A 21,880-nucleotide genomic window follows, 5' to 3' on the forward strand; every position below is an offset into this window, starting at 1 on the left:
TGTCCAAGGAATAGAGAAGCAACTGGAATCACTCAACAGAGGAACGTCCACTGGACCTGACGGGATACCAATTCGATTCTACACAGAGTACGCGAAAGAGCTTGCCCCCCTTAACAGCCGTGTACCGCAAGTCTCTAGAGGAACGGAAGGTTCCAAATGATTGGAAAAGAGCACAGGTAGTCCCAGTCTTCAAGAAGGGTCGTCGAGCAGATGCGCAAAACTATAGCCCTATATCTTTGACGTCGATCTGTTGTAGATTTTTAGAACAAGTTTTTTGCTCGCGTATCGTGTCGTTTCTGGAAACCCAGAATCTACTCTGTAGGAATCAACATGGATTCCGGAAACAGCGATCGTGTGAGACCCACCTCGCTTTATTTGTTCATATGACCCAGAAAATATTAGATACAGGCTCCCAGGTACATACTATTTTCCTTGCCTTCCGGAAGGCGTTCGCTACAGTTCCGCACTGTCGCCTGATAAACAAAGTAAGAGCCTACGGAATATCAGATCACCTGTGTGGCTGGATTGAAGAGTTTTTAGCAAACAGAACACAGCATGTTGTTCTCAATGCAGATACGTCTACAGACGTTAAAGTAACCTCTGGCGTGCCACAGGGGAGTGTTATGGGACCATTGCTTTTCACAATATATGTAAATGACCTAGTAGATAGTGTCGGAAGTTCCATGCAGCTTTTCGCGGATGATGCTGTAGTATACAGAGAAGTTGCAGCATTAGAAAATTGTAGCGAAATGCAGGAAGATCTGCAGCGGATAGGCACTTGGTGCAGGGGGTGGCAACTGACCCTTAACATAGAAAAATGTAATGTATTGCGAATACATAGAAAGAAGGATCCTTTCTTGTATGATTATATGATAGCGGAACAAACACTGGTAGCAGTTACTTCTGTAAAATATCTGTGAGTATGCGTGCGGATCGATTTGAAGTGGAATGATCATATAAAATTAATTGTGAGTGAGGCGGGTACCAGGTTGAGATTCATTGGGAGAGCCCTTAGAAAATGTAGTCCAACAAAGGAGGTGGATTACAAAAACCTATACTTGAGTATTGCTCATCAGTGTGGGATCCGTACCAGGTCGGGTTGACGGAGGAGATAGAGAAGATGCAAAGAAGAGCGGCGCGTTTCGTCACAGGGTTACTTGGTATGCGTGATCGCGTGACGGAGATGTTTAGCAAACTCAAGTGGCAGACTCTGCAAGAGAGGCGCTCTGCATCGCGGTGTAGCTTGCTGTCCAGATTTCGAGAGGGTGCGTTTCTGGATGAGGTATCGAATATATTGCTTCCCCCTACTTATACCTCCCGAGGAGATCACGAATGTAAAATTAGAGAGATTCGAGGGCGGACGGAGGCTTTCCGGCAGTCGTTCTTCCCGCGAACCATACGCAACTGGAACAGAAAATGGAGGTAATGACAGTGGCACGTAAAGTGCCCTCCGCTACACACCGTTGGGTGGCTTGCGGAGTATGAATGTAGATGTTGATGTATCACCAGGAGAAGATTTTCGAAGTAACACAACACAGTACACTGTCCTCGAATGCGAATGTTCGTCAGACACACAGGTATCACCAGGAGTGATCCCGGGGAATGTCATAGGACCGCCCTCGTCTTTTGCCGAGTTCAATGTGAAATTTTATTTATACCATACACAACATAAAATACGTCAAATAGTACTGTACACAGTCATCGCTTAAACGAAATTCAGGTGTGGTAGAAACACTGAGGTGACAAAAGTCGCAGGACACACCCTAATAACGTGTAGGACCTCTCGATCTAATAACGTGTAGCACCTCTTGTTGCCTGATGCACTGCAGCAAATGGACGTGTCCGACGTGTCATGCATTCAACCAGTCGTTCCTTATAGAATTATCGACCCATACTGCCTCTACAGCAGTCCATAATAGCGAAAATGTTGCCGGTGCAGGATTTTGTTCATGAAACAACTTCTCAGTTACGTCCCATAAATATTTACTGTGTGGCCAAATCATTCGGTCGAATTGTCTAGTATGTTCATGAAACCAGTCGCTAACTGTTGTGGTCCGGTGACATGCCATATGGACGTCCGTAACAATTTCATTGTTGTTTGGGGACATGAAGTCCATCAATAGCTTCAAATCGTCTCCAAGTAGCGGAACCATTTAAAGACAATTATCGGCTCAGTTGGACTGGAGAACCCAGTTCATTCCATGAAAACACAGTCCACAGTGTTATGAAGCCACCACCTGCTTCCACACTGCCTTGTAGTAGTCCATGGCTTCGTGGGGTCTGCGACACACTCGAACGCTGACATCAGCTCTTACCAACTGAAACTGCGATTCGTCTGACCAGGTCAGGGTTTTCCAGTCGCCTAGGGCCCAACCAGGAGAGGCGCTGCAGGCCATGTCGTGATACTGCAGGCCATGTCGTGATATCAGCAAAGGGACTCTCGCCGGTCGGCTGCTGCCGGAGCCCATTTCTGCACACTGCTTTTTGCCGTTATTTCACGCTGTGTCGCATGTCTGTTACCACTGACAACTCTGCTCAAACGTCGGTAGTTAAGAGAATGCCGTCGGCCATTGCGTTGACTGTGGTGAGAGGTAATGACTCAAGTTTGGTATTCTCGGCACACTCTTGACACTGTGGATGTCGGAATATTGAATGCCCTAACGACTTCCGTAACTGACTGTCCCATGCGTCTACCTGCAACTATCATTCGGCGTTCGATGTCTGTTAATTCCCGTCTTCCTATCACATAGGAAGCCTTTTCACGTGAATCACCTGAGTGTAAAAGACACTTCCGCCAATGGACTAACCTTCTATACCTTGTGTAAGCGATGCTACCGTCGTCTGTACATGTGCGTATCGTTATCCCACGACTTTTGTTACATTAGTGTGAATAATCCCAACAACAAGAGGAAGAGACTAAACGTCAGGACTTACATTAGGACCTCTCCCTTAGTTGTAGAGTAGGTGAGGCAGTACATGTAACCATACGTGACAAAATACACGTATGCCATATCCATATGATCTTGCCAAAGCCGTTCTGACAGACAGACAGGGCCAGCAACACTGCGTGACCGTGACGCTGCAGCGCACACGGCGGCATTGAGTGGCTGCAGGAAGACAATGGATCACTTGGCCACAATTTCTCTTCGGTGTTATGAATGACTGTTTGCTCTAAATGTGAAAAAATGTGAGTTTATACTGATGAGTGGCAAAAATAGTGCTGTAATATGCGAATAAAATATTAGTAGTGTGCTGGCTCACTCAGTCATGTCCATTAAATACCCATCCATACCGTCGCGAAGTGACATGAAGGAGCACGTAAGATAGTTGCTGGAAAGGCGAATGATCGACTTCACATTATTGGAAAACTTCCAGGCGAGTCTGGCTCATTTACAAGTACCACACGCAGATCACCTGAGCGACCCATTCTTGAGTTCCACTTGGGAGTTTGGGACCACCAGAAGTATTCAAATAAGCAATAGTGGCGCTACACTGCTTCGTCTTTCTCATCAAGAAGTGTGTAGTACAGCAACGCAAGTGGGATTAGGCGAGAGACAGCCAAACGAGGGAAAAACCACATAAATGTGCAAGCAGGCGAGACTCCTTCACGTGAGCGATAATCATACATAAAATGTGATCGCTGCCGATCACAACGCGAACACGAAGAGAGAGCTTCTGATGAAGTGAATGTCGTGTGGCTGACCTCCCGTCAGGTGCAAATATTTTTAGTGAACGCCACTTCGGCGACTTGCGTGTCGATGAGGAAGATACCGCGATGAAGGCAACACAACACCCAATCCCTGAGCCTAGAAAATCTCCGACGCAGCCGGGCTCCTTGCGTGCCAACCTGCCGCGCTGACCACTCAGCTATCTGTGCGGACATCATGATGTTTTGTGTCAATAAAACGACATGTGTTTCGTGACAGAAAATAGCATTTTCTTGTAGTTGCACAGACGGTTCTGAAATGCGTTCAGCAAAGTAAGGCGTGTTTTACACGAATGACCTTTATACTTCTTGGGGAGTAGTCACCCTTCCTTCAGGAATAGCATAGTTTGTGAGCTTAGGGTATGCTCTAGAATTCTGCAATGGACATACGTCAGAGATACTGGTGTATACTTCTCTGTATCAATTATTCTACGCCGCACGGGGTAGCCGAGCGATCTAGGGCGCCTTGCCACGGTTCGCGCAGTTTCCCCGTCGGAGGTTCGAGTGCTCCCTCGGGCATGGGTGTGTGTGTTGTCCTTAGTGTTAGTTTAAGAGAGTAAGTAGTGTGCAAGCCTAGGGACCGATGACCTCAGCAGTTTGCTCCCATTGGAACTTACTACAAATTTCCATTTTCCATTCACTTCTTCTAGGGGACTAATGACCTCAGCAGTTGAGTCCCATAGTACTCAGAGCCATTTGAACCAACCATTTGAACCATTCTCTTACTCTTTCAGTGCAGAACAGTGACACGAGCTCTTTTTTTAGGCAAGTGGAACTGTTTACTGCGGTGCAGATTCTCGATAAACATGAACAAGTATAGAAGCTAGTTTCACTGCACACTCAGTATAAAATCTACTAGCAATTCCGACGCTGTTTGCAGCCTTATTCAGTTCGGTTACCCTTAACTGAGTTCCTTTATTGGGCCCTCTTTAAAAAGAAAAAAAAAGTACATAGTAAATCTTGCTAGTGAGCGCGTCTGGCAATCAAACACCGCTATGATAGTATCCAAATAGTGGTAGGTAGCTCTGTTGGAGTGACATCTCACTTTGTCCATCGGGTTGCCTACATGCGGCGGCACGGCTTATGTAGTCAGAAGCAATGGCGACGTTAGTGATCTCGACTGCATGACTTCATATAACTTCATAGGAATGGCAGGACATTTACAACTGAAAGATCGTGATGGTGCATTATTTAAAAGCGAATCGTCGCGGATGGCAGGAAATTTAAAAATCAAAGATGATAACGGCAGGAAACTAAAACAAGTTTTTCAGTAAAAGTAAAGAAGAGAAAGACCTAAATCCAAGATGGCGTCACTAGCACAATTATACTTTGTAACAACTCACTCTCCCCTCCCTTTTCCTCTCCCTCCAATCAGAGCCTAGTGCTTTGCAGGCTATTAAAATGAAAGCGCCAGTCAGACTGTTGCCATGTTGGCTGTGCTCAAAAGTATGCAAATAGTCTTAAATTTGTGCACCATGTCTGACACTATTTATCCGAAAAAATTAAGAGAAGGATCACTTGTGTGTGTGCAGATTTAGATTTCCGTACTACAGATGGCGTGTCCCAAAAGGGAGCTTCAAGGAAAAATTCTTTTCCACCTTTAAATTATTCAATGACTCTTTCCAAGTGTCACAGGGGAGGTTGACACGCATAGGAGACACCGAAACACTGATCGGGCGTTTTGCCTCTGCGAACAAGTCTTGCCTTGGCGACATTAAATGCATTTGACTCTCGGCTCAGCATAATATGACACGTATGCCGCATTGCAAAACAGACGTGAGCACAACTGCTGACCTAACCTACAGCGTGAAGTGCTTTTGTCGACAAGAATTACCGAAGTTAAAAATTTTATGTCACCATCTAATTTCGTCAAAAACACGTCTCCAATGTTGTTGTTGTTGTTGTGGTCTTCAGTCCTGAGACTGGTTTGATGCAGCTCTCCATGCTACTCTATCCTGTGCAAGCTTCTTCATCTCCCAGTACTTACTGCAAGCTACATCCTAATGACTCTGCTTAGTGTATTCATCTCTTGGTCTCCCCCTACGATTTTTACCCTCCACACTGCCCTCCAGTACTAAACTGGTGATCCCTTGATGTCTCAGAACATGTGCTACCAACCGATCGCTTCTACTGGTCAAGTTGTGCCACAAGCTTCTCTTCTCCCCAATCCTATTCAATACTTCCTCATTAGTTATGTGATCTACCCATCTAATCTTCAGCATTCATCTGTAGCACCACATTTCGAAAGCTTCTATTCTCTTCTTGTCCAAACTATTTACCGTCCATGTTTCACTTCCATACATGGCTACACTCCATACAAATACTTTCAGAAATGACTTCCTGACACTTAAATCTATACTCGAAGTTAACAAATTTCTCTTCTTCAGAAACGCTTTCCTTGCCATTGCCAGTCTACATGTTATATCCTCTCTACTTCGACCATCATCAGTTATTTTGCTCCCCAAATAGCAAAACTCCTTTACTATTTTAAGTGTCTCATTTCCTAATCTAATACCCTCAACATCACCCGACTTAATTCGACTACATTCCATTATCCTCGTTTTGCTTTTGTTGATGTTCATCTTATATCCTCCCTTCAAGACACTGTCCATTCCGTTCAACTGCTCTTCCAAGTCCTTTGCTGTCTCTGACAGAATTACAATGTCATCGGCGAACCTCAAAGTTTTTATTTCTTCTCCATGGATTTTAATACCTACTCCGAATTTTTCTTTTGTTTCCTTTACTGCTTGCTCAATATACAGATTGAACAACATCGGGGAGAGGCTACAACCCTGTCTTACTGCCTTCCCAACCACTGCTTCCCTTTCATGTCCCTCGACTCTTATAACTGCCATCTGGTTTCTGTACAAATTGTAAATAGCCTTTCGCTCCCTGTATTTTACCCTGCCACCTTTAGAATTTGAAAGAGAGTATTCCAATCAACATTGTCAAAAGATTCTCTAAGTCTACAAATGCTAGAAACGTAGGTTTGCCTTTCCTTAATCTTTCTTCTAAGATAAGTCGTAAGGTCAGTATTGCCTCACGTGTTCCAGTATTTCTACGGAATCCAAACTGATCTTCCCCGAGGTCGGTTTCTACTAGTTTTTCCATTCGTCTGTAAAGAATTCGTGTTAGTATTTCGACATCTCTAATAACAGTACCAAAACCAGAAAAAAATATAGTGACCATGTGTCTGGGTACTGGCTTCACCTTGCAGTTCAAAACTTTGTCACTTCTGCTATCACAGAGTGGAAACTACGTGACACTTCAGTGGTGTAGCATACACTGTTAAAGGTAAGAAATGAGGGTTGCTATGCTTTCAAACTCACCAAACATTATAGTGACCCCATGCTGGGGTATGCCCTTAATCCTACAGTACAAAACTTTTGCGATGTTCTCGTAATAATGACAAACGTTACAGCACACTACTAATACACATTTGTATAGGTAAGGCACAAGGTTTGCTATACTTTCAACTACCCGCGTTGAAACTCAGTCAAACCTTATAGTGACGCCATGCTATGATTATAACACTATCTTGTTATACAAAACGTGTTTCGTCTTCTCCTGATAACAATATCTCGTGCTATCATACACCGTCTTGGAATTGGAGTCATTCAGAAATTTTATACATCAGATTTCTTTTAGGAAACTGTGTGGCTGACAATGATATCGGTTTTAGAGACGAATTTTTGACGAACTTATACATGGTAATTTTTGAAAAGTACAGTTAAGCCGTAAGTTAGATGAACATTTGTGCCCACGTCTGTTTTCCAATGTGCATGAGTGTCATATCCCGCCAGGTCAAGAGACAAATGCATTGGGTATTACCAATGGTTTGTCACTTGCCTGAAGAAGCAAAACGCTCGCTCAGTTAGTTTAGTCTCTCCCATGTCTGTCTGCTTCGTTTCTGATACCTGACAATAATCAGAAAACAGATCAGAGATGTACAATAATGAATTTCTGAATTTTGGGCTTGGTTGTGACACACACTATCCACAGTACGGGAATCGAACTTTGCACATATGCAAGTGACACTTTAGATATTTTTTATGAATAAATAGTCTTAAACAAGTTGCATACGTTTGGGAATGTTCGGATACTTTTGAGCACACCCACGATGGCTGCATTTTGCTTGACTCCTTCATTTTAATGGTCTGTTTAGTGCACTTAGATGTGGAAATACCGCAAGTTACATCGTTCGCATAATTTGTTGCCGAACTACTTTTGAACATGACGCAAAAAATTCAGAGCGATCGGATATTTTTCAACACGCCCACGTTGGCTGCATTGTGATAGCCTGTTTCATTTTCATGGCCTGTAAAGTTCTTTTAGATGTGAAAATACTAAAAGCTACACTCTTCACATAATTTCTTGTATAAATACTTTTGAAAATAGCGCAAAACGTAAATTCATATCGTTCAGATACTTTTGACTGTGACGAAAAGTTTTACTGGTCTGTAAAGTACTAGAATTGAAAGCAAAAATTTGCTGCCTACAGGTTCTAGTTATGACCTTTTCTTCTTTTTAGTTTTCCACCCTCTTTTGTTCCGAATTTCTGACTTCCCAACATCCGTCATCTTTGGATTTTAAATTTACCGACGTCTACCGTTTTTAGTTTTTACATTTCCCATCACTCATTATGTTGATGACATCATGCATCCAAATTCACTGACGAAATCATTATCCTTGACTTTTTGGCAAATCCCTAATCCGACAGGTAAAGGTCAGCGTGAACTGCAATCGCTATAGACATACTACTTCTAATTATGCTGTCTTAAGAATCTGCGTTTTAAAATAGTCGTCTTTAGGGGACTCAGTGTGGTTGTTCTGTGTTTGTGACTGCGTTATTAGGCACAGTGACAGCTGGTACATCCGATTATGGCGGTAAAATTCGACACTTACGCACCTGCCTATGGTCGAACATTCGAGGGTCACTCACCTTTCATGCCTGATATTTCGTTTCTTTTCCATAAACACATAAGAAACTCAAAACTCGATGTACAGACTTTGCTGAAAATGTGGTAAGAAACAACATACAGAATCAGGTGTCTGTTGTTTCACATGCATCCGGGCTGTTAATGTTCTTTTATCTTTTGTGGAAACCAGCGACATTGATTTGGTTCATATTCAAAATAGAAGCCTTATACACTTTCAACTCAGTTCGAGAATTTCTATTACTGTATCGGTATTTTGCTATAGTGTGTTTTACTTCCTTATTATCTTCGATCGCAACTCGATGTAAAACCTGCATTGACAACGCAGACATTATTTTCATGCATATACACATCTGCACCTTTAAGCTTCACGAAATATGACGTGTCTGGTCGTTAAAATTATTTATGAAGTTAAATGACACGGATCATTGTAACACAGTAATATTTTGAAACCAAATATTTGTATTAAGAGCTTATGGTGGGGCGCTCTAACGGGATGGAGATTAAATATTTACAGATACTTGTTTCATTCATATAAGATCGCGCATTCATTTTCTATTCAGGCAAATACTCGATCGTCTATTGATTACTATATCTGCAATATTTATACACAGGAAGTTCCAAAGTGTCTGTGTTTGTCCTTGGGATAATTTAGGTTAATTAGTGTGTAAGCTTAGGGACTGATGATCGTAGCAGTTAAGTCCCATAAGATTTCACACACATTTGAACTTTTTTTTGACGTTCCAAATCGTAACTTCATTTATCTGAATAAGTGAAGCACACAATAAAACACTTTATGTAGCAATTAGTTTTAAAGTTTACGACTCAACCTTTTCCAGTCTGCTCTTAATTCACCCAGGTAAGCACACCACTAATAAATTCTTAATGCCGTGTAACGAAACTCCCTGTGCTTGTCGTGCACTGTACAGCCAACTATAGTCCAACAATTATTAGTTGTCTGTCTCCACTCAGCTGTTCTTGAAGTGTCTCCTTGTCCGTGTTTGTATGATATTACATAGATACCATTTAACTGGGCACAGTATATATACGATAGAAAATATGCATGCACGATGTTTTATATCTGTTTACATGTTTTATGGGACATAGATGGCTTAAATAAACAAAAGAAACAGTGTATCATTTAAGATAGAAAATTCCATCATATTATCTAAGTTTTCTGTTATGGATAGAGGCTAATACAGCCACAATAAATTAGGTCCCCATACGAAAAGTTTGTCATAAGCTGGTGTTCGTTACGCGGAACTGAGACGCCCAACAGACCATAATGAAATCGAGAACTGTCGTGCAGGGCACCAATGCGTGGCCACTACCGCCCACTGTGCAGGCAACCCGCTTAGCACCGCAGCATGTTAGGCTGCAGCCCCGCAGGTGGGTCGACGCCCAGCATTACCTGAGCACGGGCGATGCGACGCGACGCGCGGCCGTGCTGCGGCCGTGCTTAATGGCCGGTCGCCGGAACGAGCAGCCGCACGCAAAGTCCGCCAACAGTCGTCCCTCCCTTTTTTAGGCTCGCTAATTTCTGACCTGGGGCCTTTTCCAGCGTTCCGCAACTCCTCCTTTTACACCAAGCAGTTTCGGTCAGGGTGTAATTTACGCTTTCTTAGTCAGTTTCTCTTTCATTAATTTCTTTTACGTTCCTTTAATTTCTTTAATTTCGTCAATACCTTTAGCTATAAAATCTGGTGTATGTGCCGAATTTGTAACCCTTACGTTGTAAAGTGAGAAATCTATCTTTAGGAGAGAGATGCGCTACACAAAAGTCAATATTTCTTTAAAAGGCATTATTTGTATTTTCATGAGGAGCTATACGTGTCTTTTTATTGATTACGACAGTGGTATCTCCCGCAAAAGACGTGAGCCTGCTCCATGGAATGAAATGGAAGGTTATTTTCATAAAGAGTAGTGTACTGAGAATTGAGCCTCGTGGAACTCCATTACTCTTTCCTCATCACAAAAATCTTTTCTGTGTGTAGTAAATTACGTAGCTCAAGTTCCTGTTATATGGAGCAGGAAAATCGTGTGTCTCAGTGTGGCTGAATATGCAGTAAAATCAAATACACCAAGCAAAAAATCTGTGCTTGGGCCGGAAGTACCTGTGCGGAAAATGTTTTCCTAATGCTGGAGAAAAACACACACTGACAGCGAACATAAATGAGCGGCAACTGTATACCAGCTCCACGCAGGGAAGTGGGACGTATATGAGAGTGTGCGTGCGCGCGCGCGCGCGCGCATGTGTGTGTGTGTGTGTGTGTGTGTGTGTGTGTGTGTGTGTGTGTGTGTGCGTGTTTGTGTGCCATGGATACCGTCCTGTGCGTTTCAGATAAGAGAGAGGGTAGCTCTGGCCAGCTGTGGAATACACTCTCAAGGCCACAGTGAAACAGATCTTCGCCGCGGGGGATTAGCCGAGCTGTCTTTGGCGCTGCAGTCATGGACTGAGCGGCCCGGTCCCGGCGGAGGTTCGAGTCCTCCCTCGGGCATGGGTGTGTGTGTTTGTCGTTAGAATAATTTAGGTTAAGTAGTGTGTAAGCTTAGGGACTGATGGCCTTAGCAGACACACAAAGAGATCTTCAGAGCTCCTTCAGGTGAAGAGAATAGAAGCGCCGGGCAACTGGCGGCTGACAGAGAACACTGAATTTTGTAGATGGCAGCAGACTCCACGTAACGTACACGCAACAAACAAAATACCACATGGCCATCACGTACTTCAGAGCTCGCAGATGCCTGCGGAAAATGGCAGAAAGGTACGATGGGTAGAGTGCGCCTTTACTGCAGAGCCTTTACAGCAAAGTGACTTGGTGACTGGTAGGAGGGCAAGTTGTGGTATGAAAGTTTTAAATAGTTCATAATGAATAAAAGAGTAGTATAGCAGTAGAAATCACAAATGCAGAAAATTTGCTAGGTGTGATGGTAGGAACATGATACTTTAATAGAACGTCATACACATGCAGAGGTTTCACAAAAAAACATGGACACCCAGCGAGAAATACATCCTGAATCATAAATGCAGATGCTAGCCGAGACTAGAGGTGTACTGTTGTATTTGATTACTAACGGCAAGTGTCCAATCTCCCCAATACGTTGCAAATGTCAGTCGTGGTAAGAACAGTGTTCTGTGTAACATTACATCGGAGCTAAGTGAAGACGAACGTGGGAAAGTTGTTGGTGGCGGCATGGTGGTTGCTTCTCTGTCCAAGGAAGATGTTTAGCGTTGCAGGAGGCACCGTACGCAACTGTAGCAAAAATTTGAAATAGAGAAAGTCATTTGTTCGGACGATTCTTGTTTCACACTGTTCCTAACTTCCAGCCGAGTTTACGTCCTAAGAATGAAACGCGGCGGGGTTTCTGTGATGCTTCGGGCATCCGTGGTATTCCATGGGTCCCATGGTTACTCTGCAACATCGCATTACTGCCAAGTACCGGGTGATCAAAAAGTCAGTATAAATTTGAAAACTTAATAAACCACGGAATAATATAGATACAGAGGTAAAAATTGACACACGTGCCTGGAATGACGTGGGGTTTTATTAGAACAAAAAAAAAACAAAGTTCACAAAATGTCCGACAGATGGCGCTGGACAGCAAAACGTCAGTGACTGTGCATGACAATCGTGTATAAAAGGAGCTGTAATGAGAGGGAGAATCAGATGCACCAGCAGTCGAAGCATCTTGACGTTACCTGAAAAGGCGCTTTTAGTGAAGCTGTAATATCAGAATGGGGAATGTGCTAGTTCAGCGTTACGATCCTATCGCCATAGGAAGGGGATTCGAACGGGTAAAGGTCCGTTGACAAATGCAGCTGTGGCGAGAATGATTTCGAAGTTCGAAGCCACGGGTTGTTTAGACGGTAGACCCCGTAGTGGCCGACCGAGCACAAGGAGTAATGCTGCTGAGACAGTTCAGGAAGAAATGGAGACTGTAGCGGGTTCGTCTATGCACGGGGAAGTCAAGCGCTGGTGCAGTCGCACGTCGCACCGGCATTCCATACACAACTGTTTGGTTGGCACTTAGGCGTAACCTCTAAGGCTATCCGTACAAAATCCATCGGCATCATGAACTGTTACCCGACGATTTAGTGAAGCGGAGGGCATAGGCGGTGTGGGCGTTTCAAAAGATGGCGGAAGATGACGATTGACGAAGCTCATTTCACGCTCCGAGGGTCTGTCAACACCCACAACTGCAGAATTTGGGCTACTGAAAATCCTAGAACTGTCGTGGAAACTCCATTGCACGACGAGAAAGTCATGGTATGGGTTGGATTTACCACAGCTACCGTCATCGGGCCTTTTTTCTTCGAGGGAATGCGTGATTCTGGTTTTGTAACTGCTACCGTGACGGGTGAGAGGTACGCCGACATGTTACAGAATCGCATCATCCCCAGCCTGGCTGATAAACACCTGCTGGAACGTACGACGTTTATGCAGGATGACGCTCCACCCAATATTGCTAAGTGCGTGAAAGATCTCTTGCGCGCGTCGTTTGGTGATGATCGTGTGCTCAGCCGCCACTTTCGTCATGTTTGGCCTCCCAGGTCCCCAGACCTCAGTCCGTGCGATTATTGGCTTTGGGGTTACCTGAAGTCGTAAGTGTATCGTGATCGACCGCCATCTCTAGGGATGCTGAAAGACAACATCCGACGCCAATGTCTCACCATAACTTCGGACATGCTTTACAGTGCTGTTCACAACATTATACCTCGACTACAGCTATTGTTGAAGAATGATGGTGAACATATTGAGTATTTCCTGTAAAGAACATAATCTTTGCTTTGTCTTACTTTGTTATGGTAATTATTGCGATTCTGATCAGATGAAGCGCCATGTGTCGGACATTTTTTTAACTTTTGTATTCTTTTGGTTCTGATAAAATCCCATGTCATTCCAAGCATGTGTGTCAATTTGTACCTCTCTATCTAAGTTATTCCGTGATTTATTCAGTTTTCAAATTTATTCTGAGTTTTTGATCACCCGGTGTTATGCGACCGTTTTGGATAATCGGTCTTACCTCATGGTACAAGGTTTTTTTCCCCACGATGATGCTGCGTTTCAAGATGGCCGGGCCCTTGTTCACACAGATCGTACGTCCAGGAGTGACTTTGTGAGCGCTAGGAAGAATTGTCGCATCTCCTCTCACTACGACAGTCATCAGATCTCAATATATTGAGTCTCTGTGGTCCGCTTTCGAGAGAAGGTTACTTGATAGCAATCCATCTCCATCATCGTTACCTGAATTTGCTACTGTTTTGCAGGAGGACTGGTAAACATTTCCCTTCAAATCCATACAGGACCTGTATTTATCCGTTCCGAGACGACTGCAAGCTGTTTTGAATGCCAATGTGTTTCCTAGACTGTTCTAGTCTTGGTAATGTGTTGAGATTTTTGTATGACCGTATTTTTGTTCCTGTTCTGTCGTCTAAATGACTCTGAGCACTATTGTACTTAACATCTGAGGTCATAAGTACCCGTATTTACGTCTATTACCGAAGAACTGCCAAGCAGTAATAATCAGGGGAAACCTAAACATTTAACTCGACATTTGAGCATAGTTTATATACACTTCCGTACAGTAGTAGAAGCGAACTAGAGAGGCCTGTGTGTCATATAGCGCCAGACACCCACTTATTGATGATAAGACAAGCTGCAATGGGGTGTGGAGTCGTACATATCGGCCTTTGTAGAATTATCTGGAACATCTGAACATTTTAACCTACTTGCATTCTAAACATCACTGCAGTTGCTGGCTATGTCTATCAATAGGAGAATCACAGTAATCCAAAGAACATTTCTTTTCTATGTCCTCTTATTAGTATGATGCGTCCCCTAACAGTTTCTTCTCTTGTGCCACCCTCTTCGACTGAGAGTGGCACTTCACCCAATGTCTACTATTACTTGCTCGATGTATTCCGCTCTCTCACCCTACAGCACCGTTGAAGTTATTTTCTGACACCTTAGCACATGTCCTACCACTCTGGTCATTCTTTGAGTCCGTGTTTCCTTCCTGTCCTTGCCGATTCTGCGGAGAATATCCTCAGCTCTCTATTAAGAGCCCAAATAATTATCAGCAAGTTACTGCAACACAATGTCTCCAACGATTCTCTTCTTTTCCAGTTTTCTCACAGTCCATGACGCACTTCCACACAACTCTGTGCTAGAAACGCACAGTCCCACAAATTTCTTCCCCGATTTATAACCGAAGATTACTACCAATACACTTGTTTTAGCTGTAAATTCCCTACTTGTCTATGGTACTCTGATTCTTATTTCCTACCTGCCACATCGGTCATGAGTTACGTCGGTTAACGTAAAGTTGAGGAATTCATTAACTTTGTGGAATACACTGTCACAGTTTAGCAATAATCTCATTTCAGTGAATCCAAATCACTTCCATCTTTCTATGGTTTACTGCCTGCCCAAATTCTGTTCTCATTAGACTGTTTAACCCACTGGACAGCCCTCGTAATTTCTCCTCATTTTATGGACAACAGCAGTATCTTCTGCAACGTTGCTATGGAGACATCCTTTTACACTGTAGTTCCATCTCACTTCCAAATATTTGTTTTATTTCCGTCATTCCTTCTTCGATATCTCCCTGCGTGACGCCCTTTTTAATGTGAACGCAGACAAGTCCAAATCAAGTAGTAAAGCGTCAGTGTACAGAGCGCCTATCCCAAGTTCCCATTCGTAACACGTTATGTCAGGCATGTCGGAACATCGTATAGACAGTAGAACATTACGTAGGAAATCAGCATGCATTGCACCATTGAGATTGCTATCGATAAAATGGGGCCAATTATCCTTCCTCCCATAACGCCGCACCATACATTAACTCGCCAAGGTCGCTGATGTTCCACTTGTCGCAGCCATCGTGGTTTTTCCGTTGCCAAATAGTGCATATTATGCTGGTTTACTTTACCGCTGTTGGTGAATGACGCTTCGTCGCTAAATAGAACGCGTGCAAAAAATCTGTCGTCGTCCCGTAATTTCTCTTGTGAGCAGTGGCAGAACTGTACACGACGTTCAAAGTCGTCGCCATGCAATTCCTGGTGCATGGAAATATGGTACGGGTGCAATCGATGTTGATGTAGCTTTCTCAACACCGACGTTTTTGAAATTCCCGATTCTCGCGCAATGTGTCTGCTACTGATGTGCGGATTAGCCGCGACAGCAGCTAAAACACCTACTTGCGCATCATCATTTGTTGCAAGTCGTGGCTGACGTTTCACATCTGGCTGAACACTTCCTGTTTCCTTACATAACGTAAATATCCGGTGAACGGTCCGGACACTTGGATGATGTCGTCCAGGATACCGAGCAGCATACATAGCACACGCCCGTTGTGCATGATCACAATAGCCATATATCAACACGATATCGACATTTTGCGCAATTGGTAATTAACACGGGTAATGTATCACGAAGCAAATACCGTCCGCACTGGCGGAATGTTACGTGATACCACTTACTTACACGTTTGTTACTGTTACAGCGCCATCTATCACAAAGCGAAAAAAGTGGTCCAACTAAAACATTCATATTTCTTTACGTACTACACGAATATGTAATAATAAATGGGGGTTCCTATTTTTAAAAAAACGCAGTTGATATACGTTTGACCTATGGCAGTGCCATCCAGCGGGCCAACCATAGCGCCATCTGGTTTCCCCCTTCAAGCTAGACGAGTTTCGTTCTTTGTAGTTTTTACGTTTGATGCTTATTTCGTGAGATATTTGGCCCGGTCACTATCAATGGACCACATACTTGAGCAATTGCCTAGTATGGCTCGCACGACTGCTTCTTTTGTAGCGTTCTTTGTATACTGATTGTATTTGCCTGGTGTTTTACAAATAAACCGAAGTCTACCAACTGCTTTACCTAGGACTGAGCCTATGTCTTCGTTCCACTTTATAAACGTACAAATTGTTATGCCCAGGTATTTTTGTATGAGTTGACCGATTATAGTTGAAACGCGTTGGTACTGTAGTCATAGAAAACTAAATATTGTAGTTTTCATTTTGTGAAGTATACAGTTTTACATTTCTGAACATTTAAAGCAAGCTGTCAATCTTTTCACGACTCTGAAGCCTTGTCAAGATCAAACTGAACATTTGTCTGTTTTCTTTTTCAGATAGTGCCTTATCGTAGATAATTACATCATCTGCGAAAAGCCTGAGGATGCTAAAATATTTTCAACAAATTCATTACTATACAACATCAACAGACTATTCTGGAGCACTCTCGAAGTTCCTTCTACATCTGTTGAAGTCTCTCCATCCAGGGTAACGTGCTGCTTCCTCCCTAGCAAAAATCCTCAATCCAGTCACAAATTTCGCTTGTTACCCCCACAAGATCGAACCCTTGACAGTGAGTTAGATGTGGTGGTGAGTCGAAAGGTTCTCGGAAATCGAGAAATACTGCTTCTACCTGGCTGGTTTGATCCATGGATTTTAGGACGTTATGTAACAAAAAGAGATGTGAGTTAGGTTTCACATGGTCGATATTTTCGGTGTCCGTGCCGTTTGGAATGGAGGAGATACTTCATTATGTTTGAGCCCAGAATATAGTCTAAAATTATAGAACAAATATATCTCAGAGACAAACTGCCTATTGGCTTCTGTCTCGGGTTTTTCGGCCGACGTTCATCTAACGATTTTTCTGACGTTTCGCCAGCACGAGTGGCTGGCATTGTCAAAGCTTCACCCTCCATTGCCGGTGGTGAACTGGAGGCGAGCGGCCGCAGACTATATGTACCTGGCGCGCCAACGTCCGAGGGCTTCTCCGCGGTCATTTCCGGTGCGGTTCTCCTCTTGCTACTTGCGACGGTCGTTTGCTGTAGTACGGGAACCCAGGATCCGTTTACCTTAAGGCTTTCCTCTTTCTTGTTCAAAGAAAGAGGAAAGTCTTAAGGTATATTTACAACTTTTCGGAAACGAAATACCGATGATTATGTCAGTATGTAATTAGTTCTGCCAAGTATAAATAAGGATCCTTCTGTCTGTAGGGTAGCATCCTTTCACGTTTACTGATTGCAATAGGAACAGTCCACCGACATGGGAGCAACAAGAAAGGAACGATGTAAAGAGAATGCGAATGTAAGCTAATCATTTCTTTTTGATCACTGCATTTGTGCCTACTTTAATTACTACAATTGCATGCCCAAAAGACAATAAGGAAAGAAGGAATGTGAATGTGAATGTTTGAAAAGAAGAACGACATACTCTATATTAATTTACTCTCTAAAATCCAATATCCCTTGCGGCGAAACATTAGTTAATAAAGTGTAGCGGGACAATGTTCAAAACACGACTGAAAATACGTTCACCAAATAGAGATAAGAACAACTGTGATTGACATGTCGTCTAAAGCCGACGTACAATTTTAAACTGTTAAAAATAGGGAAATGAAGTAATACAGAATGCTATACTTGTAACGTACGTTGCTGGTCTACATTGTTTAGCTCTGGTATTTACAGGGTCAGAGAGAAAGCATCCTAGGTTTTGGAGGGAAAAGCCGTAATTGTAATGATCTGCACTTCAACAAAAACAAGAAACACAACTAAAGGAAAAATAATGTAATGTGTCTTTCTGCTCACAAGCGACATTGAAGCACATAGTTCCTGTGACTTAATATGGGCGCTACTCATACAATTATAGTTGGCAGTGACTTCAATCTACGTTCCGTATGTTGACAAAAATACATTTTCAGATCCTATTATAGGCAGAAAACATCTTCCGTAATAGTTCTAAATGCTTCTTTTAAAATTATTTTGAACAAGTAGTTCACGAGGTCATTCAAATTGTAAATGGTTACGAAAACATACTTGACCTCTTAGCCACCAATAATCCCGAGCATCACGGCGGATACAGGGATTAGTGAACACACAGTCGAGGGAGGCTCCATTTCGTAACAAAGAAATTCACCAAAACTAAACGCGAAATATATCTGTTTATAAAAGCAGCTAAAAATTCGGTTGACGTCTTTCTAAGAGACAGTCTCCAATCCTTCCAAACTATGTAAGTGAAGACCATATGTGGCACTCGAGAGATTCATACCAAATAGATTAATAAGAGACGGAACTGATCCCCCAAGGTACCCAAAACACGACATAAAACTGCTGCAGGAGCACCGAAAAAGGCACGTATAATTTAGACGAACGAAAATTCTCCAAGACTGGCGAAGTTTTACTCAGGCTCCAAATTTGGTGCGGATTTCAATGCGAGATGCGTTTAATAGTTTCCACAACGAAAGTCTCTCTAAAAATGTGGCAGAAAATCCAAAGAGATTTTGGTCCTATGTTAAGTAAACCAGCGGAAAGGCTCAATAAGTACCTTTACCGCGCGACAGCGATGAGGAGGACTAGGGGGAGACAAGGGACCCAACCCTTCGGAACAGGTGAAATCGTGGCAAATGTCCGGCGTGGCAAATGTCCGCACACCTAAATTTCACGGATTTCCGGTTGGGTGTAAATTTCATTGGGCTCAGTTTTCATATATCCTGGATGTAGTGTTTAGGCGGTTTCTCACACACCAGTAGGTGAATACCAGGCTGATAACCAAGCTCCAGCTGAGTTACGCCGTTCGCAGACATTTACAAAAAGTTTCGCTTACTTCCACATAAAAAACATTGCACGCAGACAGTTGGGATACCAGTATTCCCCACCTCTCCACTCCACGCCTTCTTTTAGTTAACAGTGCCATATTCGTAAATAACGATATCAGCCCTGCGCGGTGTACAAGTACCATCTCTGAAAACATCCAAATAGTGGGGAAGAAGAAGTTGATGCTGTGCATGTAAGCACTGGAAACGTCGCTCATTTTCCAGTAATGGAGACACGAAACATCCAACACAAAAGCTCTACGAATCATTTCGGTTGTCCTCGTAAATCTGACATCAAACAGATATGGTTTCGATTATATGGTTAAATTTCTTTCCATTTACCTAATACGAAAAAGTGTGCATTCATCTGCTCTCCAGTCTTTGTCATATTTTGTATATAATCTAAGGTGCTCAAGGATTGATAAATAATTTTTATGGATTTAAAACTGTTTTCACCACTTGCTAATTCAGGTTTTGCAGAACAAAAACAGGAACATTGTTTCTGACGCAAGTTTATTACCATCTGTGAGGACCTGAAACATCCGGAAGTTACCTCCGACAATAGCCTAGGCCTTCATGTGTCTGCGTCACGGTTGCTCCATCTTTGTGATGGACCATCATATTTTTCTTTGTTTCATTCCCAGACAGTGTGCCGCTATTGGAAAATACGTCACCTCAATATAGCTACACGAAGTCGAGCGGCAGCGTTTATAAAAGCAACTGAATAACGTGGATGCCTTTCAGATTGTCCAATAGCGCGGTGCAATTGGTAATAAATTAATATCCGACTGCAAAGCGGTTACGTCACACAGTCCAGTAAATTAATGAGATTTACGAATCGCCGCTCCAGAAACTGGGAAAACAAACTGGCCATTTCAATCGCTAGTAATCAGCAACAATTGCAACAGGTGCAAGCTCTTTGCTCGTACAGTGGGCGCAGATGCGATTATTAACAATATAATTTTAGCATTACTCAGAAATAACATGCGTCTGTGCAGTTCTAGCATTAAAGATGTTGGGTCGCAATATTGGTGGCTTGTTTCCTATGAACGGGATATCCGCTGATTCACATATCCACTGGTACGTCCTTCTTACCCCAGGTTCGCTGCTTCACAGTGTAGTTGTGAAGTTGTTCTTTTATTCCAGTCTTGAAGCGCCTACACAATTCTTAAGCAACGTCTTGGAAATTATCAGCTGTTTAAGTAGCTTGTGACGTTTCTGTCACTTGTTGCTATACGAGGATTAATAATTTTATTTCCATACTTGCTCGATATGCACAAGGAGAGCTATGTGGCTGCAAGGTCTCAGTGGTAAAGATATCATTTTGCCTCGACTGAAACGCAGATCGAAGCTGCACGTGAAAGCTTTGTTGGTCCTACGCAAGGACTCCGAGAAATACTTGTGCCAAAGCGAGAAGGGCGCATAGAACATCGTGGTTTCATCCGTAATATCGAGGTTAGCACAGATATTTTGAATGGCGATATATCGTCGACGCATCGACGACAAAGTTCAAAAACATCGACATCCTTCAACAATGGATCATTCATTCTGTTCATCGACACGTCCAATCTCCTTATCCGTGCAGTTCTGCTTTTATTGCTGTTCTCTTGATTTTTGTACTTTTGAAGTTGGAAGTAAGTAAAATATAAAGTGTAAAATATTATCATTTACTTCCAACAGTCTCAGTTGAGTTACGCGCCGCACTTGCGGCAAGTACAAGTGATTCCAATTGTCGATTGCCATGTGTGCGTGCCCTTGTGGGCCATAACGTTTCATGTCATTACAACACAGGATGGAGCAAAATCCAAGAAAATCGTTGAAGCTGTTATCCCACTGTAGAAAGAAAAGGCTTTTTACAACTAATGGGGGACGTGTGTCCATTGTACAAGGTGCTAAGTCGAAAAGAAATAAAAACCAGGATTGACGACAAGTATGAAGGAATGAGTGATCTTTTCAAAACGTATACAAAGAGTGCAGAAAACTATTGTACTGCCTGATATATCTGGACAGAAATAATTAGTAGTAAATTACTTGTGTGCATCACTAATCACCGTCTAGACAAGCCAACTCATCCCTGGAGCATTAGGTATTTTTGCGTTGTCAGAACATAACACATCGCTGTACATCACTAAAAAACTGACATACATTTTCTCCGGGTGAAAAATTTCAGTTGAAAAAGTTTCATCTATCTTTACTGTTCGGAAGGTCAATCGGAAGATGTTTGTCGAAGAAAAAATTGTCTCTTGTGTTGCCCACACGATTAACTTAGTAGTAACTATACATTTAGTTGTAAAATTGATATGTAAGGTCCGAGATACTGCCTAATATTTTAAACTGGCCGTCAATACAAGTCACGAGTTACGGAATAGACTGGTAGAGACGGGACAGAGAGAAAGCCAAATTAAACAAAGACACTTTATGTTCACATAGTATGGAACTCGTGTGTGAATATGTTAGAACGATTCCTGGAGCTGGTGTCTGTTGCGGAAGCGATACTTTTAACTAGACCTGAGGCTCCCCCAGTGGTTTCTAGCAGCGGGTTAGACTGTGTCACGGAAATGCTACGCCCATTTCAAAAACTAACGAAAGAAATTTCAGGAGACACTTACTTTACAGTGATCAAAGCT

This window comes from Schistocerca americana, chromosome 3, assembly GCF_021461395.2.
Source record: "Schistocerca americana isolate TAMUIC-IGC-003095 chromosome 3, iqSchAmer2.1, whole genome shotgun sequence".
Lineage (NCBI taxonomy): Eukaryota > Metazoa > Arthropoda > Insecta > Orthoptera > Acrididae > Schistocerca > Schistocerca americana.